The sequence below is a fragment of the Neovison vison genome, chromosome 1 (assembly GCF_020171115.1).
Source record: "Neovison vison isolate M4711 chromosome 1, ASM_NN_V1, whole genome shotgun sequence".
Lineage (NCBI taxonomy): Eukaryota > Metazoa > Chordata > Mammalia > Carnivora > Mustelidae > Neogale > Neogale vison.
The window spans coordinates 11,325,757-11,349,928 of NC_058091.1; positions in this window are offsets into that span (position 1 = coordinate 11,325,757).

A 24,172-nucleotide genomic window follows, 5' to 3' on the forward strand; every position below is an offset into this window, starting at 1 on the left:
GAGAGAAGTAGTATTGCACATACAGATTTTTATTCACTTGTTTTCCTTCATCTGAAAGAATATTTAACCTCAATCTAAACTGGAATCTTTAGAATCGGAAATCTGAAACAAGAATGAACTTATAACAACTACCAAGTTTCCGGGTTCTCACGCACAGCCTTTTTTCATTATCCAGGTAGATAATCATATCTTGCAGGACAGCAAGTTTATTTTAAAATGATAAAGATAGACCATGAATAGAACTTGATTTATATAAATTTTAAAGGTACCTATTGCTCAACTATGTCTCTGAATAAAAAAAGAATTGCATCACCAGGGGCACCTGGGTGGCTCAGTGGGTTAGGCCTCTGCCTTCGACTCAGGTCATGATCCCAGGGTACTGGGATCGAGCCCCACATCGGACTTTCTGCTCAGCAGGGAGCCTGCTTCCCCCCTCTCTCTCTGCCTGCCTCTCTGCCTGCTTGTGACCTCTGTCTGTCAAATAAATAAACAAAAAAAAAAAAAAAAAGAATTGCAACACCAAAGAAATCAATGTCACAAGTTAGTGATAGCTTAACCAATAGGCAAATATATGATCCATAATGCTCTCAGGAAGAAAAGCATTCTTTTGTGCTGATGCTAATCGATTATATTTTGGCCATTCATGGAATTGTCCTGACAGATTTTTAAAATGATAGCCTTACTTTTCCTGAGGAGTGTTGTCAGTTCAGTCCACTCTTATATTTAGAAATTTTGTTAAGGCATTGTCTGGTTATTTGGTGCTTGGTATATGGAGTGGAGTGCGGAAAAATTTAATTTAGAAATTTTTGCTGGAAAAACCTTGTTTTTCCTATGATCATTTTTGTGCCTGAGACTATTGATCTTTTCGTTTTGGATGCCAGGGAGCTTAGACTCAAATTCGAAAATGACCTATTACAGTTATGTATAACTATTATGGTGGAGACATCTATTTTTATTTGCTTCTACTTTTGACTTCCAACATTATTAATTCTCTTCTAGGACACAATTCGCCATCATCATTCTTTCTCTCCTTTTCCATCTCCTCTTCTTCCTTCTCTTCTTTTTCACCATCTGGGGGATATATTCTTGTTGTAAACCCCCTTAAATCACGATGGGATCATGATAGATTAAAAAAAAAAAAAAACTGGGATGCCTGGGTGGCTCAGTTGGTTAAGCAGCTGCCTTCGGCTCAGGTCATGATCCCAGTGTCCTGGGATCGAGTCCCACGTCGGGCTCCTTGCTCGGCAGGGAGCCTGCTTCTCCCTCTGCCTCTGCCTGCCTCTCTGTCTGCCTGTGCTCGCTCTCTCTCCCTCTCTCTCTGACAAATAAATAAATAAAATTAAAAATAAATAAATAAATAAATAAAAAATAAACTAAGTTCCATGGGTCTATATTGAGGGTAGGGGAAAAACCTGATGTGTAAGAACACTTTGAGCCAGAATCTTTGGGATAATTTTTATCCAACAATAGTAAACAACTGAAACTTTTATTAAATGACTAATTACACAACATAATGTGGACAGAACCACGTAATTATGAAGATTAGGGTTGCAAAGATCTTAGAGATAATTTTACAGATGATGAAGCTAAAGCTCTAAGAGGCTAAGTGATTTGCCCAATGTCACTCAGCTAGTTAGCAGCAAAGAAAAGTAACTAGTGAACATGTATTATCATATATCAGTCTATAAAACTGAGCCCAATATTATGTCTTACATCTCTTCTAGGATACTAGGGAAGAGGAGTATTTGTTAATATATAAAGCAAATAACAGTTAAACAAATGAAAATGTGATTTTCTTTTCCTCTTTTCAGAACAAGTGAAATATGATGAGAGTCTAACAAGAAAGCCACAGGAGTACCTTACAGGTTTTTTGTTTGTTTGTTTGTTTGTTTTTGGTGATGCAATTATTTATTTATTCAGAGACATAGTTGAGTAATAGGTACCTTTAAAATTCACATACATCAAGCTATATTCATGGCCTATCTTTATCATTTTTAAATGATAAAGGGGAAGGAAATGAGCAGGGGGAGGAATAGGGGAGGGACAGAAGGGGAGAGGGAGGGGAGTGGCAGAGGGAGAAGCAGACTCCCTGCTGAGCAGTGTGTCTGATGTGGGGCTCCTTTTCAGGACCCTGGGATCATGACCTGAGCTGAAAGAAGATGCCTAACTGACTGAGTCACCAGGTGCCCCAGAGCTGCTTACTTAGTGCAGTATGATCAAGTTTGTAAAAAAAAAAAAAGTATGCATGGGGAACTGAGCAAGGGAGGAGGGATGCCTCGTTTAGCTCAGAGAGACTAGAGATAGCTTCACAGATTGATAAGTGATTTGAACCTTGAAGAAAAGGTGGGAAATAGCCAGATGGAAAAGGCTTGGGACAATTGGGAGAATAGGAAAAAGAAAACAAGAGAAATAGACTGGGATCAAAAGGCAAGAGGCCCTTTTCCTGCAACCTACGGGAATTCTTAAAAATCTTCAGCAAGAATTTTTCCATTTTCTTGCTTTGGAATCATCTCTACAGAATGAACTGGAGAAGAGGAGATGGTATCGTAGAGGCAGGAAACCCAGTTAGGTGGCTGCTGTGAGAGCAGAGGCAAGGAGTAAGAAGGATCCGAGCAACAAGGTGGCAAAGAAGACAGGGAAGAAGTATTTTTGTAAAGTATGCAAATGAGCATTAAAATCTGTAGTACTTGGGATCAAATCAGGCTGGTGGAGACGGGGAGAAATGGAGGACAGGGAAAAATCAAGAGGGACTCTCAGGCTGATAGCTGGGGTGACTGAATAAATAGATCACTGGACAAGAGAGGACAAAGGGCAAAAAAGTGCATTTGCAAGGAAGGGGGTGAGTCCATTGCTAAACCTGTTTGTGAGCTGTTACTAAGAACCTACTAGAGCCGTCCATTAGCGTTGCGTCTCGGGACTGCAATAGAGAAATATGAGGGTAAAACGAGCAAGGGAATTTCTATATGAGATTACTGTCAGCAATTTTTAAAAAGTGTGTATAATATTTTGCAGGGGAAAATTATCTGGAATTCTGCTATGTAGTGTAGGTCCCTGCAGTGGATAGATAGACTCAGTAGCATAAAATTAAATTGCATAGAGAAAGCGCATAGAGCAAGAGAGCTCTAAGATATTGGCCTTCCACATTTAAATGCTCAGTGTATGAAGAGGTGTCTCCAGAGGCAACTGAGACACAGACAGAGGGGCAAGAAGAAAACCAGAGGGTTTTATGGTAGGGAAACCAAGAAAAACACTGTCAAATATTAGAAAAATTCAACCATAAAAACCTCATGTAATACTAAAACAAAGGTAAACAACAAATAATTTTTTAAAAAATAGAATAGAGGGGCTCCTGGCTGACATGCCCGTTGGAAGGGCATGCTACTCTTGATCTTGGGATCATGAGTTCAAGTCCAATGTGGGGATTAGAGACTACTTAAATAAACAAAACTTAAAAAAAAATGGAACAGAAGCTCTGCCTTTGATTTTAGCTCATGGATAATACTATTGAGATCAGTTTTATGTACTGTCTCCCACAATGTAAAGACCAAATTGGATATAGGATAGATTCTTGGTAACTGCTTACTGAATCAAGGACAGGAATTTCACTGCAGGCTGGCAAAACGAAATTTGAAGGTTTTGTATGTCTTCTGGGTATGAAAAAGGCATCCACTCATATGATTAGCATATATCTGTGAATTCAAGACAGCAATTAGGTGCTTTTTATCAAGCAAAATCACAGAAGCCTAAAAGGGGGTTAACTTTATAAGAGTCAGAAAGTTCAGTTTAATGCTTTTCTCAGTCTAATTATTTCATTTTACATGGATTTAATCAATGAAGTAAAGATTCATACTGGGGAGGAAAGCATGATGAGAGGGTTATGTGAGAAATTTTATATTGAATAAGGTTGTATGACTCCGGGTGAGAAGAAGATGCTCAATGAATGGTAGCCAGCAGTAGTATTATGACATTTCTGGAATTAAAATGTCCTCCATTCAAAGGCAGTTTGTGGAACCCAGGTCGCTGTGTGACGTGCTTAAGTAAAATTATTTGAGGATTAATCTCAAGAAATTGATATTTTTTCTGTTGCAAATATGATCATGGTAACACTGTTATGAACGGCAGTAAGGTTGAATTATTGCCATGATACTATTTCCTTGAAATCCTGCTATTCTGGAGCCATTGTCAAAATTATCCTCTTAGGCATTTTTCATCCTGTTATAAATACCACATTCCCCAACCTCTGTTGTACACACACAGCTATTCTTACAAGGGTAAGGACAGACTCAAGAAAAAGAGGGGGTTGGGAATCATTCCTGAATATTCTTTATGTCAGTAAGCATTACAGGTATGTTTTTAGCAGCCTGTTTTGGTCGATGGCTTGTTAAAGCAATATGAAAAACTATGTAATTATATTACACCAATAATTGATATAAACATATAAAGGATGAATCACAGTCATACTTTGTATTTTTTCCTCTCTCTTTCTCTCTCTCTCTCTCCTTTAAAGCCTTTCTCTTTTTACAGTAGCTGCATGTTGGTTCTAGGCTGAGTGCCAGTTGTATCAATTAAACAGTAACTAATTCAAGTACATTTGCAATCTGTGTTTGAAATGCCAGCCCATACAGTAGTTACCAATTAAGCATGAGGCAGATTAATGGATGCATTGTTCTCTTGGGCTAACTCCACCACATTGTCATTAAGCAGTAAGCCCTAGTGATCCAAAGTCTTCCATTCAAAGGGAAAGGGAAACACATGCTTACCGAAAAAAAAAAAAAAAAAAAAAGTTGGGTGTTTTATATCAAGCAGAATTATTTAACAGGAAAGGTGGCGATAACCTTTTGAAGAGAGAAGAAATTATGGCTGTTTAGTGTTTTCTCAATCCCTTTATTTTGCATAGATTTAATCAATGGAAAAATATAAAGGTGCAAAATGGGAAGGAAAATAATGGGAACAGATCAGACAGACAAATGGCTCCTGTAAGTTCAGAGTTCTTAAAACAGATGTTCTTTTCAGCTGGCTGTAGTATATCATTATCTCCAGGAACCCTGAAGAGAAAGTACAAAGATTCACTAGGGATAGTGAAAATGCAGCATATTTACTGTGCAAAATTCTTGGCTTTGTACCCCCACCCCTAACCCACCCACCACTGCCTGTTTAAGGAGACACGTATTTGGGTCAGTGATTTGATCCATTTAAAATTTAAAACCTTATGACATTTAGAACCTAGTGTAACTGTCGCAAAAGTGTTGGGGGCACTCACTAAACAGTTAACCATTGCTGTAGTTTGTACCAGAACAAACATTAAAAGATTGAGAATTTATTTTTTTATTTTTTATTTATTTATTTTTTAAAAGATTTTATTTATTTATTTGACAGAGATCACAAGTAGGCAGAGAGGGAAGCAGAGAGAGAGGGGGAAGAAGGCTCCCTGCTGAGCAGAGAGCCCGATGCAGGGCTCAATCCCTGGACCCTGGAATCATGACCTGAGCTGAAGGCAGAGACTTTAACCCACTGAACCAGCCAGGCACCCCAAAAGATTGAGAATTTAAAAAGAAGCAATTGGGCGCCTGGGTGGCTCAGTGGGTTAAGCCGCTGCCTTCGGCTCAGGTCATGATCTCAGGGTCCTGGGATCGAGGCCCACATCGGGCTCTCTGCTCAGCAGGGAGCCTGCTTCCTCCTCTCTCTCTGCCTGCCTCTCTGCCTGCTTGTGATCTCTCTCTGTCAAATAAATAAATAAAATCTTAAAAAAAAAATAAAAAGAAGCAATTCATTTGGGTCTTTAGCATGTGTGAGTTCCTGTAAAAACTTAACTTCCTTCCCCTCTTCCTTCCTTCCTTTCTTCTTTCTTTCTTTCTTTCTTTCTTTCTTTCTTTCTTTCTTTCTTTTTCCTTTTTTTTTTCTGGTGGTTTCATTTGATCACAAACAAATATAACAACGAAAAGATATTTAGCTCTTTCTTATTAAAGAAAAAGAAGAACCAAACTTCCTACATTTTTGTGATGTGCCATTTTCCGGTGGGTATGATGTGATGAAACCAATGGCTGGCCAAAGACCGAAGCTGCTCAGTCTTCCAGGTTCCCAAATCTTTAATAACAACACAGCTAATTCTTATCAGTTGGATACGTAATATTTAAGTTTGACCTAAAGAGCACAACTGGTTTTTTTTTTCTTTTTTTCTAAATTCATCCACGCACCAACCCTCCTGTATGTCAGATTTCCCCCCCGGCCCCTGTGAGTGCTGCCTTACCACACCACAGGCGCCGCCCCCCCCCCAGCCCCCATAGCGGCTTGTCATAAATACTTTCCTACCCATCCCACTTTTTTGCCTTTCCCCCCTCCCTCAGCAAATCGCTTCTTGTCCGCTGTGTGTTTAGGACCTAGGAGGATACTACTCAGTCCTGCCGGTGGAATGGCAGGAGAAGAGGAGAGCTGGACCCACAAAACCCGTGACGAAGGTTCTTGGTGTGCCATTCATCTTCTCATGGACACACAATGCTTCTGAGGTCAGAAGGGGTGTGTGTGTGTGTGTGTGTGTGTGTGTGTGTGTGTCTTTCCGTCTGCCTCTTTCTTCAGGGTAGAAATGGGAAGTCAGCCCTGGTTGTTATTGCTGCCTTAAATGAACTGTAATCATCAGAGAGACATCCCAGTTTGGCTGCCGCATCTGCTTTCAGGGCATGTAGAATGTATTTGGTAGAATTAGAACACGTGGCTTTGCTACTAACGCAGTGTGGAGGGACTTTCACTTTCTGCCCATCTCCCCTCCACCTTCTTCGGGCTCTTCTTTCCCAGCCTCCTCACCCCTTCCCCACCCTCCCCCCATTATTGGCTCACTGGTAAAGGAATCGAAATGTTGAAATCAATATGAGAATAAACTGCCACGTGGTCTTTAGTGTGGAGGCAAGGTTTCTACAGAAAATCCTTGTAATCAGAAAAGCAGGAAGATGAGATTAAACTGATTAAACTGAGAAAGTCAGAAAAGGACAACTTGAAAGATTAGCTCTCGCGCCCGCCGGAAGAGCGCGATCCTTTGTGCATGCTAAGTGGAGCTGTCCTCCTCCCTATCAGCCTCTCATCGGGTGACCTTCTGTTGCATCAGCACAGCTCCTTGATCCAAGGCAAATACTGGAAATTGAAAAGCCAGAATGCCAGTGATTACAGCAGGTATCAATATTATTGTAATGATGCTTCGTTATCATTAAGGAACTTAATTACTTAGGGAGAGTGAGAAGGCAAGGAAGGAAAGCACCAAGCCACAGCTGTAGTTAGCATCCAGATCAGGGCTGATATTTGAGAACTGTCTCAAGTTTAGAGTCAGAAGTAATCAGAAAGTGACAGAAAGGAGACCGGCTTTAGGAAGACTGCCGTGGACACAGTAGGCTCCCAAAGCAAATGGTTGGCCACTGAGATCCCAGACAGGGTTTTTAGATTTTGGAATGCCTATCACAGTAGGTACGCCATAAATACTGAATAAAAGAATAAGTGAATAAACAAAATAAATAAACCAGCTGAACTTAATCAGGTGGCATACTAAAAATCATTAATTCCATAAAAAATTGAGATGTAAAAAAATCGAGTTCTGAGTATTGATCTTAACCAGCTCAACTTTTTAATGCAAAGCTTATCTTAGATCCCACCTCTCTCTCTTTCTCCCTCTCTCTCTCTTTTTTAGATTTTAGGATATCTTAATGTCTATTTCTTCAGTGGATGCATTTTGAAGTTATTAGAATTAAGCACTTAAGTAAACTGGAGCAAAGGAAAGACCAGCCGTTTTTAAACTGCCTTCCAAACTCAATCTCATTCTTTTCTCCAACCCCCTTCTTTTTTTCCATTTATAGTTCATCGTCTGGGTGCTGTGACGTTATGATTCTGCAATGTAGAATTCAAGCTGGGCACATGTTTTCTTTTAACTCTGACCCCTAAACAGAAATGTGGAGCATTTCTGAACTCTCTAGGGCTGCGATTGTGCTGAGCCAAGCCAAAATTAGCCCCAATTATTGACCTACAAATAGAACTGACCCGGCCCGACCTACCTCCATCAGAGTGCTGCAGAAAAATTCATATTTCCAAATTTATTAAATCAAATATATTTATTTTTGTGTAGGCATAAAAGCCAAAGTAAACTTCAAACTGCATTTGAATGAACTTTTACTTTCAGTCACAGCATCAGCAAACTTTTCCTGTCAAACTTACTGCAAAGCCTGTTAATTCCTCGGCCTGTTGGAAAGGGAAGCAAGGAAAGGGAGAAAAGAAAAGAAGAGAAGAGAAGAAAGGAAGGAAGGAAGAAAAGGGGACGGTGGGAGGTAAGGAAGAAGGGAGGGAGGAAGGGATGAAGGAAGGAAGGAAGGAAGAAAGGAAGGAGGGAAGAAAGGAAGGAGGGAAGGGAGAGGGAGAGATCTGAAGAGGAAAAAAGTGTTTAGAGAAGGAAGGTACAAAAGTTGCAGTCAGAATGGAGTATTTTGAAGGCTCTTCATCTGCAGGTTAATTCAGAAGTCAGCCACTTTGCAGGGACAGAGGTTGTGTTCATTCCTTTCCACTCACTCATATTTATACTTTAGTGACTGTCTGGCCTTGGAGTCAGAAGGTACAGAGTGATCTAAGACATGCTAGGGTTATCCATGATTGTCATTCATGGAAAAGCACATAAATAATCCTGATTAAATAATCCTAATTAACACCTGGTTTTTGGGCTAGGATGTGGGAAAGTTGGAGAGTGCCTACTCTGTGTGCTTCCAGAACCCATGCCCAAATCTGGATGCAGGATTTCTTACAATATTGCTTTTCCAGTTTCCTATCCATGCCAAGGGTGCTTAGGCATCCTCATGCCTTGGAGCTGAAGCTGTCTTGGATCTCAAGCAGAAGAGGAAAATCTTGTTTTGGGCCAAAATTTGCCTCCTTAAAGCTTCATGTTTTACCCCAGGATGAACCTAATATATTGATTGAATGGAGGTATGTTTCTAGCCATCAAGGGAAAGCCCTATCTTCTAGTGACCCAAAAGATAATCTCATTGGCTGAAAGGCATTTTAACAATATCAGACACCAATATTCCTGGTTGGTTTTGTTAGATCTGTGTTGCACATTAGAGTCCCGGTTCTGTGTTAGCCTCACCTGAGAATGTGTTGATAAATATCACCCCATCCCACAATATTCTGATTCAGTTGGTTTGGAATGAGGCCCTAGTTTATCTTGATTATCATAAATCTCAGGGTGCTGTTGTCACTGGGTTCATGCTTCCTGATTCTCCCACACTGCTAACCAGCTTTCACAGTTTCTGCTTTTGATAGCATAAACCTCCAGAGAAGCAATGTTTCTCCCTGCATCCACTAACCTTAAAACTGTCAATCCTGACTGCCCGTTAAGGTAGCCTGATGGGATTTTAAAATATAAGGGTGCATGGGTCCATCCCAAGATACTTAACTGGCTTTGAGTGGAACTTGGGAATCAGCTTTTTTTTGTTTTTTAAAATAAATCTTTAAGGGTCATAAACATAAACTGTTAAGTGAATTTGAATGCCACAGTTACCCTGAGAGCTTTGCCAATTTTATTTGTTGATTGTTTAGTTGATTAGTTTTTGTTTTGTTTTAATAGCAGAAGAAAGCATGAGAGGCCATGCTTGGTCCTATACAAGACGGAAGATGGAACTGAAAGTTTTATATTAAGCTGGAATTTCTTGAAAGTCCACACTTTCTATGAACTGGTGAAACAGAAGAATCTACCAACTGCCAAAGGAAGCTTGGCTGTCCAAACTTGTTCAACATTGAACTGGTCCACGTGTGCGTATCTATATGACAAAGCTATGGGCAAAATAAAAGTGACTTTGACTTTTCCTTATTCACACTATCTTTGAAGGTTTCAATATTAATGTCCTACCAGTATGACAAAATGTGTTGGAAACCATACTTCTCTTTTTGATTGGAAAACTGTATGCATGATTAGAATGATCATTTTTTCTTTCTTGTATATTCGACAGATTAGCATGCAAAACTGTTGGTTCCTCAGTTATTTTTTGTTGGGAAGGTGATTTAATCCATTGATTCTATTTAATGTTTTAAGACTATTAAAATTTAATACTTTTTTCTTAAGATGCACTGACAAGTCATCTTTTTTAACAGTCAAGAAGTCACTTGCTGAATTAAATGCTGTGCTGACTTTTTTTTTTATTCCAGAATCATGCGACTTCCACCATGATCTGCACCAGCAAAATGCCTTTGATACCCATGAAGCCATGGTTCAGTTGCTGGAAACTCTAGCTGCTGCAGAAAACCCTTGCCTTCATAACTGTTCACCAGCACAAATGGCAAGAACACTAGACACGTGACATTCAAATGATATGTCACATTTCAAGTCTAATATGTGCATATCACATCCTGACCCTCTCTACAAGGGAGAAAATACAGTTTCTATCTCTCTCTTGCCTTTGGATTTTATAAGAGTTCTGAAAGATTGCTAGACATACGACCAACATACAAAGGTCAATTGTGATTCTAACATTGCAAATGAGAATTAGGAAATATAATTTTACAAAAGTGATAGCATGTACAATGACATAAAAAATATAAGGTACCTGGGAATTAATCCTATAAAATGTATGCATAACCTTTTTGGAAGAAAGGATAGAGTTTTATTGAAATATAATTAAAAATGTCAAAATAAATGGAGCAATATGCCAGGTTCATTAATATAACTACTGTTAATATCCTAAATATATCAATTTATCCCATACTGAGCTATAAATCTGAAAGGATTTCTTGCTACCATCTCAGAACTATTTTGCAAGGAATTTGACAAAGGTGTCCTAAAATGTATACGGATAATCAAAGATTTGAAAATACTCACCAAGATGTTGATGGAGAAATAGATGGAGGGGTTTGCTTTTCCTGATATCAAAATACATTCTAAGACTATTGTGAAACTGGGTGCATTTGCCTTAAGGGAAGACTAATATACTAGTGGAACAGAGAACGTAGGTATAAATATATATGCCTCAAAACTTGATTTGTAGCAAAATTGACCTTCAGAATTAGTGGGGAAAGGGTGAGCAATAAAATAACTGAATATGGGATAGCTAATTAATAATGTAAGGGGAAAGGACTGAAATTAGTATCGCACCTTACTCCTGAAGAAAAATCAATTCTGGGTTGCTTAAAGATCTGAAATATGAAAATAAATTCTGAAAAATTTCAAAGAAAATGTAAGACAATATTTTTATTACTTCAGGGTATAGAGCATTTCTTAAGAAAATACAAAAACACAAACCCTGAAAAAACACCACCCTGATAAATTTGAAAACATCAAACCTAAAACCTTCTTCCTATCTAAAAATTCATAAATAGAGGGGAATTATAAGCTGGGGTAAGATATTCACAACAAAAAGGACTTAAAATTTTTACTATTAAGAATATTTGAAAAAATTCTACAAAGAAATAAAAAGATAAGCAAAATCGGCCAAAAGAAAATAACCCAAACACATAAAGAGGCATTTCACATAAGCAACAGGAATGAGCAACACATACTTGAAAAATATTTAAGCTCACTATAGTTAGGGAAAGGCATATAAAAACCGTGAGATAAAATTTCACACTCATCAAAGTAACAAAGATTAACATGTCTAATATTATTAGGTGTTGGCAAAGATGTGGAAAAATAACATTTCTAACACTGATGTGGCTGTAAATGCAACTATTTCGGAAAACAAATTGGAGACTGTTTGAAAAGTTGAATATGGTCGTACTTTTTTTCATCAAGTAATGACACCCTTCAGTATATGCCCTCGGGAAACTCTCCCCCATGCATACAAGGACACATGTACAAAAATCTGCTTAGCAGCATTCTCTGTAATGTAAAAATTTGAGAACAATTTAAATCCCTGCCAACAGAAAAATAAATATAGCATGTTCATATACTGTAAAGTTATACAGCAGTACTTCCCCAATTTTTTCACATCATGGCACACATGCAAAATAACATTTGTATGGCATCTGCTATAACCTAGAAGGGATTTTGGGTCCTTTATATGTGGAGTGCCCATATATTCTCCTTTGTCCAGGATAATACTGTTTTTTTCCAGTACTCCTTTCCAGTTCAACCTCTTGCACCAGTGTAATTATTAACAGCAGCTCTTGTGCTTTCAAAATATTCTAGTTTGAACAACAACAACAACAAAATTATAAGGTCACTCTTTGTCTATGGAGCTTAGTGAAACAAATTCCATTATATTTCTATGCTATCTTATAAACAGGATAAAGATAAGAGACAAATATTATGGAAGCGATTCAGTATTGGAATGTTAAAAGATAAACGCAGGCAGACTAGAAATTTTGAAGGTTTGTTTAAGCAAATATCAGTTCTCATCAGGTGGGGCCAAACAAGAAGTGGTTAGGGGTGCTTTGCTCTTGGGAACTAGAAGAAAGACTTTCACAGAGAAGAGACAGAATCCAAGCAAGGACATTCTTTGATTGGCTATACCTTAAGCTGATGCATTTTCTGGGAAAGCCTAGCTGGGTGTATGTGATAAGTTGTCCTTAGGTTTTGATTTCTTAACTTCAAGGCATTGGAAGACTTAGGTTTTGGTTGTAGTATGCTAAGGAATTAGAAGCACCTCAGTCTAATGGTCTCATTATTTAATTAATGTAACAGAATACAAGTAAAATAATTTATTTTATTTTTTTAAAAGGTAAAATTGTGAGTCTCATAAAACTGTAAAATGAATATATGTCAAAGACTTTATTTACATATTAATTAATGAGGGGACTAGTACAATGTTAAAACAAGTCCAAGGTAAAATCCAAAGGACAGACTCCTGCATAGGCGATCAGGAATGCTGAAACAAAGATACTCATAGACGCAAACTGATCAAGAGGCAAAGGACAATAACATAGAATATTTGAAATAATCTCTCTCACTTGGGAAAGAATCTATTATAATCCAAGAAACTAAGCCTATTTGCATCTGTATGAACATAACAATTTACATTACTTTTTTTTTTAAGATTTTATTTATTTGACAGAGAACATAAGTAGCAGAGAGGCAGGCAGAGAGAGAGAGAGAGAGAGAGAGAGAAGCAGGCTCTGCACTGAGCAGAGAGCCCGATGCGGGGCTCGATACCAGGGCCCTGGGATCACGACCCCCACCAAAGGCAGAGGCCTTAATCCGCTGAGACACCCAGGCGCTCCCGATTTACATTACCTTTTACCAGAAACATCTTCATCACTGTCAGCCCTCTGCAAGTAACTTTTATCTCTACAAACTTACAAAATAAGTGAAAGGTATGGACCTCCGTAGAATCAGACAACCCCAAACTGTCTTCTAGATTCTTCAAAAGTCATCCAGAAACCTTTTTACCCAGTTGTTTTACATAGGGCTGAAGTAACCTAGAGTATATTAACCTATTAGACTCATCATTTTGATAACACAAGTTTTTACATTGAAACATTCAGTGAAACAATGTTGGCTCTCAGAGCTCCCAAATCATTTTTTTAAATGATTAATTTATTTGAGAAAGAGAGAGAGAACACAAACAGGAGGGGCAGAAGGAGAGAGAATCTCAAGTAGACTCTATCCTGAACATGAAACCCAGTGTGGGGCTCCATGCAGGGCTTGGTCCCAAGACCCTAAGGTCATGACCTGAGCTGAAATCAAGAATTGGATGCTTAAGGGGCACCTGGGTGGCTCAGTGGGTTAAAGCCTCTGCCTTCGGCTCAGGTCATGATCCCAGGGTCCTGGGATCCAGCCCCACATCGGGCTCTCTGCTCGGCGGGGAGCCTGCTTCCTCCTCTCTCTGCCTGCCTCTCTTGTGATCTCTATCTGTCAAATAAATGAATAAATAAATCTTTAAAAAAAAAAAAAAAGAATTGGATGTTTAACCCACTGAGCCACCCAGTTGCCCCTCCCAAAGCATTGTGAAACAAAGCCTTTGTAACCTTCTGTCTTCTCAATGGTATCATCAATACAAAATAGACACAATATTTGTTTAATACCTTGTTTCAAGGTATTCATTTATTACTTGCAATATTTCACACTTAGTAGTTTGTTTTGGCATGGCTTTGCAGAACTAATAATGTTCTAGAAAGCATTTCTCTTGAGAACTTCTAATTAGTGCTCTTAACTGAGCACCCTTAATAATGTCTACAGATTCACTACAGATTCATTACAGCCATTTTGCTTTTTTTTAAATTTTCTGGATGGCGGTTATGTCAAGCATGTTGACAATGAATCTACAACAGTAATCCAGCAGTGGTCCCTTTCCTATTTCCTCTGCTTCACTGGTCCAAAACATGGTATTGATCATTTCTGCACAGGTGGTTAAAGGAGTGACTTTAAAATTGAGTGAAGCATTTTGTGATTTTTAGCTATTTTTATTTATTTGTTTTTGTTTAATTCAATTTGCTAACATATAACATATTATTAGTTTCAGAGATAGAGGTCAGTGATTCAACAATTTTATAAAATATGTAGTGCTCTTTACATCACGTGCCCACCTTAATGCGCATCACCCAGTTACCTGCCCCCCCAACAACCCTCAGCTTGTTTCCTATGATTGAGAGTCTTTTAAAGGGGCACCTAGGTGGCTCAGTGGATTAAAGCCTCTGCCTTTGGCTCAGCTCATGATCCTGGGGTCCTGGGCTCTCTGCTTAGCAGGGAGCCTGCTTCCCCCTCTCTCTCTGCCTGCCTCTCTGCCTGCTTGTGATCTCTGTCTGTCAAATAAATAAATAAATAATCTTACAAAAATATTATAAAAAGAGCCTCTTCCGGTTTGTCTTCCTTTCTGATTTCATCTTGTTTGTGATCTTCAGCTATTAAACTATCTTAAAACTAGTTCCTCATGGGGGCACCTGGGTGGCTCAGTTAGCTAACCGTCAACTCTTGGTTTCAGCTCAGGTCATGATCTCTGGGTCCTGGAATTGAGCCCCACATAGGGCTCTGAACTCAGCAGGGAGTCTTTGCCTGAGATTCTCTCTTTCCCCTCTCTGTCTCTCCTGCCACTCACACACTCTCTTTCTCTCTAAAATAAACAAAACCTTAAAGACAAACAAACAAACAAGCAAAAAACTAGTTCCCCATGAAAAGAGCCTTTTGCTAATCTGGAGTATGAAGAAACTTTTATACTTTTATACTTTTTACACTTTTATAAGTCTAATTGCTTGTGTATGTAAGAGGAATGTCTTCTAGTAAAATGCTAGCATAATTTATTATTATTGCTCCATTTCATAATTTTTCTATGTAAATAAGACATTTAGGCTGAAGAAGAAAAGAATTAATGGGACACAGGACTCAACATTTGAGTGTGTGATTTACTTTTTTTTTTTAACAAGTGGGCTTGTCTGTGAATCTGAGTCCTTACAAATTTAACAAGAAAGTTACTCATCATGATGTAAAGGAAAGAAATCCAATAAATCTACTTGAACATGGATTAAAGCAAGCCTAGTGTTTTACAAATCCCAGCAAATTTAAATTTCATAATATTTATGTCATCTACATTTCTGAGACTATTTTAAAATAAATTTCATTCATAAATTAAGAAAATAAAGATGTGGTAAATAAAAACTCATACGAGTATTAGTACATGATGAAAGCTTCTTGGAAAATTGTTTGAAATTTCTTTGAAATTTTGAGTTCTGAATCTGTGCATGTTAATAGTCACTTTTATTTGATTGTTGAAAATAAATGTGTTCAGTTATTATTGACTTTGAGAAATAAGTATGTTTTCTTTCAAAAACCAAATTTTAACATTGTTATGAATCCCTACCAGGAATCAGACTGATTCATTGTTAGCATCAAATGGCTTAAATAAATAAAAGAATATATAATGATTCCATTACATTCTCCTTTTAACTTCTTAGGGAACTCTGATGAGTGTTCATATTGTTTTTATATTGTCTTTGTCTGGGCTGCTGTAACAAAATACCACATCCCGGTGGCTCATAAACAATAGAAATTTGGGTGACTGTGTGGCTCAGACAGTTAAGTGTCTGTCTTCCACTCAGGTCATGATCCCAAGGTCCTAGACTGAGCCCTACATTGGCTCCCTACTCAGCGGGGAGCCTGCTTCTCCCTCTCCCTCTGCTCCTCCCCCTGCTTGTTCTCTCTCTTCTTCTCTCAAATGAATACATAAAGTCTTTAAAAAAAAATAGAAATTTATTTCTCATGTTTTTTGCTGCTGGAAGTCCCAGATGCTGGTGCCAGCGAGTTTGGGTTCTGGTGAGAGCCTTCTCCTGGGCTGTATACGCAGTCTCTCTTGCATCCTGACAGACTGCATCCTGACAGGGCGACAGAGGGGAAGCAAGCTCCCTCTTTACTCTGACGAAGGCCCCCATTTCATCAATAAGGACTCCACCCTCATGACCTCATTTGGCCCTAATCACCTCCCTAAGGCCACAACTCCTGACACTGTGGGTTTGGATTTCAACATAGGAATTATGGGGGAACAGAAACATTCTGCCTATAACAGATCAGTTCCCCAAGTTTACTAATTTTCTTTCATTTTATTTTTTAATTTAAATGATATTTTTCATTTCCAGAAGTTTATTTTTAAATCTGTTGAATCTTTTTACAGCCTCTTATTTTACTTATATTTTCATTTTCTTATTTCTTTAAAAAATATTTACGCGTATTCATTTTATGTTCTGTGTCTGATAATTAATTCCATTATCTTAATGTTTTTTCTTTGGGTTTGACTCTGATGTCTGTTTTTGCTGATTCTCTTTTGCCGTGGCTTGTTCTGTGTGGTTTGTTTGCTTTAGTTTTTGGCCTTTTTTTTAATGACCGAATTTGGGGGGCTTTTAGTAATGCAATTTCTTTGAGGTCTGTGTTGAAGTGAGTTCTTCCAAAATGATTTGTACTTTTGCCAGACACCCTGGGAATCCTACTCATCTGAAATCACTTTATACTAAATTCTTAGCTTGAGGGTTTCATTCAGATCATCCAAGTATTAAGAATTCAGGTTGCAAACTCCCATGAGGGCTAGCTGTTTACAAATTCTCAGGGCAGATCTTTCTTCCCCCTCAATTCTAAATGCCTGTGTTTGAGGCAATTTCCCTGACAGTGCCTGTGGCGTGGAGGTCACTTTAATGCTAACATATATATTTATACTAGGGATGTAGACTTTTGGAGCTCCAGATTTATGTGGAGGAGACTCCTGTTGGACTGGTCACTTTGGATGGGCTGTGGACTTTGTTTCCTTTCTCCTGAGCCATACAAAACATATACACTAAAGGGACCATGTAAACACAGTCTTTCACCAAGTAACCTAAAACAAACCTGGATTTAGTGTTCCACTTCCTTTTTTTTCTGAGTTCTTGATTTCACTTGATGTATCAGTCAGGATTCTCCAGAGAAACAGAAACAACAAGATGTGTATATGTACAGAGTGAGACTTATTTTAGGGAATTGGCTCACACGAATGTGGAGGCTTATCAAGTCCACAGTTGGCAGCACAGGACATCGACCTGGAGGGTAATGGAAGAGTTTCAGTTTGATCCAATGGCTTTCCGCTGGTAAAACTGCCTCTTCTGGGGAGGTCGGTCTTTTCCTCTTAAGGCCTTTAAAGGATTGGATAAGGCCCACCTACATTATGGAGAGTAATCTATTTACCCAAAGTCTACAGATTTATTTTTTAACATTTTTTATTTAAATTCAGTTAATTAACATGTAATGTATTGTTGATTTCAGAGGTACAGTTCTGTGATTCATCAGTCTTAAATAATACCTAGTGCTCCTCACATCACGTGCTCTTCTTAATGTCCATCATCCAGTCACCCCATCCCTCCTCAGTTTGTTTCCTATGATTGAGTCTTTTATGGTTCTACAAATTTAAATGTGAATCTCATCAAAAAAAATACCTTCATAGAAGCTTCTAGAATAATATTTCATTGATTATCTGGATACCACAGTCTTACCAAGTTGACACATAAAATTAACCATCACATTTGTTTTTCAGGCTTGCTTATTTATTTGTTTGTATATCCATCATTTGCTTTCCAGTTTCTCGTTACATTAAGGAACCTTTTTTTTTTTTTAAATGAGTTGCCTAACACTGATCTGATGAGGTCCAACTCACACTCATTAAAAAGCACAGAATTAAAAGACTCCATTTGATTAGTTTTAACAAATGTATACACTGTTATAAACTTCACAAAACAAACTGTGAAATCTTTCTAATAGAAAAAGTCCTCCTTTGCATTTTTTTTTAGGTAAATTCAGCCCTCCACCGAAAGGCAAATGTTTCTGATTACTAGCACCATAAATTAATTTTGCCTATTGTTGAATTGAAAGAAAATAAAATCACAGAGTACCTTTTGTGTCTTTTGTTTTTGAGATTGTGCCATATTGTTTAGTGTATCAGTACAGTAGCTCATTGTTTTCCTTATTTGGGAGGTCTCCACTGTATGCATAAAACGTAAATTGCTTATCCATTTTTTATTGATGTGTATTTAAATTGTATCCAGAGTTTGCTACTATGTGAAAATCTATAAATATTCTTGTAGAAGTATTTCTTTGAATGTGTTTCATTTGTCTTGGGTAATATTTAGAGCAGAATTGTTGCTTTATAGGATAAACATATACTTAACCTTATAAGGCACTGCTAATTGTTCTCCAAAGCAGTTCTATCATTGAACACAACCATGAGAAATATACAAAATTTCCATTTGTTTCACAACCTTAGCTTCTACAAATGTTCATTTTATTTCTTTATGCCATCAAAATAGGGGAAAATAAAAGTAATAATAATGTCACTTATAATAGCATAAACATATCAGTTACTTAGAAATAAATCCAGTGAAAGATTTACAAAACAAAAGGAAGAACTACAAAGTATTTTTTAGAGAAATTGCAGACATAAACAAATGAAAAGAAATATCATGCTCATTAATTAAAAATAATGTCAAGCTGGAGAGGGCTCACGATGACTCAAAATACACAAATGTGGACAGTTATTCCTGACTTCAAATTCCGTGACATTATGTTGGTAGCTTGATACCAGTCATGATGAAAATATTTTGTCTACAGAAATTATGAAATGCGATGAATTGGTGCCCTATCCTATCCCAGAGAATCCAGTTAAACATTTACCAATATATCATTGATTGTAAGACTCAATATTTTTTGTAATTTTTAAAAAATTTAAATTCAATTAATTAACATATAGTATATAATTAGTTTCAGAGGTAGGGTTCAGTGATTCATCAATTTTATTTTATATATATATATAAATATATATATATATATATATATTCCAGTGCTGATATTTGACCTCCTTAATGTCCATTCCCAGTTACCCTATCCTGCCCCGCTTCAGCAGCTATTAGTTTGTTTCCTATGATTAAGAGTCTCTTATGCTTTGTCTCCCTCTCTGATTTCATCTTATTTTATTTTTCCCCTCCCTTCCTCTGTAATCTTTTCTTTTGTTTCTTAAATTCCACATATGAGTGAAATTATATATTAATTGTTTTTCTCTGATTGACTTATTTTGATTAGCATAATACCCTCTGGTTCCATCCACATCATTGCAAATGGCAAGATTTGATTTTTGATGGCTGCTTAATATTCCATCACACACACACACACACACACACACACCCCCCACATCTTCTTTATCCATTCATCTGTGAATGGACATCTGGGCTCTTTCTGTAGTTTGGCTATTGTGGACATTGCTGCTATAAACATTGTGTTGCAGGTGTCCTTTTGGATCACTAGATTTGTATCTCTGGGGTAAATACCTAGTTGTGCCATTGCTGAATCATAGGGTAGCTCAATTTTTGAATTTTTCAGGAACTTTCATACTGTTTTCCAGGATGGCTTTGCCAACTTGCATTCCCACCAACAGTATGAGAGGGTCCTTCTTTTCTCTGCATCCTCGCCAACATCTGTCATTTCCTGATTTGTTAATTTTAGCTACTCTGGTGTGAGATGGTATCTTATTGTGGTATTGATTTGTATTTCCCTGATGCCCAGTAATGTTGAACATTTTTTCATGTGTCTGTTGGCCATTTGTATGTCTTCTTTGGAGAAATGTCTGTTCATGTGTTCTGACCATTTCTTGATTAGATAATTTGTTCTTTGGATGTTGACTTTGATAAGTTCTTTATAGATTTTGGATACTTGTTCTTTATCCAGTAAGAACATTTGCAAATATCTTCTCCTATCCTGTTGTCTTTTGGTTTTGTTGACTGTTTCCTTTGCTGTGCAAAACATTTTTATTTTTATTTTGATGAAGTCCCAATAGTTCATTTTTGCCTTTGGTTCCTTTACCTTTGGAGATGTGTGGAAGACCCAATATTTTTAAGATAATTGCTCTTCACAAATTAACTACAGATTTGACATAATTTTAAATCAAGATCCATCAAGATTTTTCAAGGAAATTGTCAAACTAATTCTAACATTTGTATGAAAACTTGAGGGATCTAAAACAGCCAAAACATCCTTGAAAGGGAAGAATTTATATATATATATATATATATATATATATATATATATATATATGTATATATATATTTTTTGAGATATAATTTACATGTAATAGTATATGAGTTTTAGTAGTATAGCATAATGATTTTATATATTTATATATTGCAAAATGATCACCACAATAAGTCTATTTAACATCCATTACTATAGTTACAATTTTTTTTCTTATGATAAGAACTTTTTTAAAAAGATGTTATTTATTTATTTGATGGAAAAAGAGCACAAGCAGGGAGAGCAGTAGAGGGAGAGGGAGAACCAGGCTCCCTGAGCAGGGAGTCCAACTCAGGGTTCAATCCCAGGACCCTGGGATCATGACCTGAGCTGAAGGCAGATGCTTAACTGACTGAGCCACCTAGGTGCCCCATGATAAGAACTTTTAAGATGTACTCTCTTAGCAACTTCCAAATAGGTAATACAGTATTATTAATGATAGTCACCCTGCTGTGCATGGTGAAGAAATTATCCCCAGGGTTTTATTTTAAAATTGGAAGTTTATGTCTTTTGATACAGTTTTGACACCCCTCCTCTACCTCTGGCAACTACTAATCTGTTCTCTGTATCTATGGGGGCTCCTTTTTGAGATCATGAAAATATACTCTAAAATTGACTATGGTGATGGGTGCACACACTGTTAATACACTGTTAATACACTGGAAACCTCTGAACTGTATACTTTAAATGGGTCAATTATATACTATGTGAATTATATCTCAATAAAGTTCTTTTAAAAAAAAGAGTAGACTAGCCTTATAGAATGTTAGGGAGTGTTTCTCTTTATTTTCCAAAAGTATTCCCAATGTTTCCTTCCTCCCATTTGTCCATTTTGATAGTCTGTATGTTTTAACAAAAATAACTATGACTTATTTGTATTTATTTCTACCATCTCATTTACCCTGCTTCTTTAGTTGTTTTTTCCCTTTTCTACCCTTTCTAAATTCTCAATTGAAGTTTTTCTGTTTTTTTTCCTCATTCTAGTCTTTTTCCTCTCCCAAATTAAGATGATATACTTCTTATTTAAATATAATACATTTAGTTAAATAAATACTAAAATGAAAGTTCATGATGTCCCCGCCTTCTTGGAATGAATAGTTCTTAGAACGTTTATCACTAGTCCTGCCCTTGAGATATATTGTACATTGTGTGGCATTTCATTCCACCTTCCATTTGATTTTTTAACCACCATATTTGATGTTACTATGTTTGTTTCATGGCAACAATGTTTAGATTTCCAGTCATCTCTGGATTCTTATTCACTGTGACATCTCCCAACTCTGGACTCCTCTCTGCTTTCTTTTCACCTATTCTGGAAGTGTGTCCATTAAACGTTTTTTTTTGGTAAATATGTTTTGGTGGTGAGCCTTCTGTTCTTGTTGATCTGAAAATGTATTCCATCTTTGCTCTTAAAATTTTTTCTGAATATAAAATTATGGGTTGGTAATTACTCCCTGCTCTTTGAAGATCCTGATTTACTCTATTGGCTTCCAGGGTTACTACTGAGAAATCATCTGTTTTTTCAGTTTAATTTTTATACTTTTGAGTGTGCTTGTTTAAAAAAATCTACTATCAATATCATCTCTTTGTTTTGGGTAGTCTACATCTCACTGGTACATATATACACACATATATATATACATACATATACATATATATGTCTATTTCTTTTATATTTATTCTTCTTGAAATTCACTGGGTTTCCTGAAATTGAGGATTTCTCTTCGAACAATTCTTGAAAATTATCATTTTAATTTGCATTTTATGTATATAATATCATCTTTTAATATCATCTTTCCTTTCCAGTTTTTCAAATTCTCCGTTTCTCTGAAATGCCTGGTAAGTGACTGCTGGAAATTTCTATCCACCAGGTCTTTTAAACTCTTGGCTCATACTTTCCATTTCTTTGTCTCTCTGCTGCATTCTGGATAATTTCTTCACACACATTATATAACTCACTCATTCTCTCTTTAGCCTTATGCAATCTGCTATTAAACCTTTCCTTTGGATTTTATTTTTTAATGATAATACATTTTTAATTCTGATGGTTTATTTTTTTAATGTCCTATCAGTTTTAAGAGCATCTATTTATAATTACTATTTTTGTTGCTGTTAATACTCATTCAGTAATTGTTCCCCTAGCATCAGCACAACTCTATAAACAATGGGGGACACATTCCAGCTGAAATTCAACCCTATTAGCCTGCCTCTCACTGTCTCTGGCCTTTGTGTGGTTTCTGGTTGAGTTGCCTAGAGAAGGCTGTCCCTGGAAACATCCAGACTTGGACAAAGGGGCCATAAGGCAAGGAGAATCTAATTTAGAGACAAAGCTTCAGGACTTCTAGAATCCTCTGGGAAAGTCTGTGAACTTTAGCAAATGCATGAGCAGACACAAGGAGGAACTGTTTGTTTCAGTCTGATAGACAGATAAATCCTGTATTCGGCTGAAAGAGCCATCCGTTACCCTTCTGGAAAGTGAGGGAAGGGTTAGCATAGCAGGGCAGTGTAACAGCATCCCTCAAACCGAATCTTCCTAGCCTGGTACGCAGAAGCACCTGAGAACTGAGAGCTCAGAAGATTCCTCAGGGTAAATTAGATCCGAATTCATCTGTAGCATACATTCTTTCATGACATATTACTGAGCATTTTTTGATAGAGTTCCGGGATATTTGGTACATCATATTTGTCAAATATCCGTCCTGAACATTTTTTGCAAGTATGATTCAGACATCAATCCAACGTGTCTTCCAAATCAGAGTGGATAGAATTCCAGAAGTGATTTCCTTGAAACTCCTTATCCAGCTTTAAGTGAGAAGGAAGAAAATCCTACATCTTCCCCATGGAGGTGGGGAGAAAAGATGCCACCGCAGACCATCACTCTTGCCTCTCACCTATCATCAGTCCATCAATAACCTTCAGCCTAAAGACTGGATAGCCAGTTAGTCATTCTACATTTATGAGTAGGAGATTACTTACCTTCCAAATTTTGTGATCTGGATTTCTTTATTTTTAAAAATTTTTTGAAGTGTCAGCCAAGACTAAGAAATAGTTCCATTTTTTTTTAAATCTATGGCATCTGAATGTTTATATTTTAATCATATAATTTTCAAGCAATTTATTCTACACATTAAAGAACTTAAATATAAAATTATACATTATAAACATTAAAAATGTACCAAAAGGTGGCATTTAAAAAGAGTGACATAAAAACAAACAGAAACTTTTATTTTTCTTCTCACACATTTGTCTCTCTACTGTCTACACTTCTTATTTACCCACTACGTTGGAGACGAGAGTTCTCAAAAATAACGATTTGATTCAACTTATACATTACCAAAGCTATGAAACATTTGAAAAAATTTGAAACATGCCACAGGCTTTTTAAATTTCTAATTGATAACAAGAACTCACTTCCTCATTTGAGATTCCAAAGAGAGTACCACAGAAAAATCCCTGTAGTTCTGAGCTGCTGGTGTATTTGGAAACCCACACAAGATGTACATTCTCATTATCCACCACCTCTTCAACAGATTCTCAAAGGAATTGTTAAATACAATTGTTTTTCATGGTTTGAGACTTTTTAAAATATGACACAGCATGAGGTGGTAGACGCTTCAGTATTTGTTGCTGGTGTATTTCTGAGCTGTGTGCTAACTGCTTCATGCCCCAGAAGTTATATCAATGAAAAAACTGCACCCTTATGATCATATATGGGAA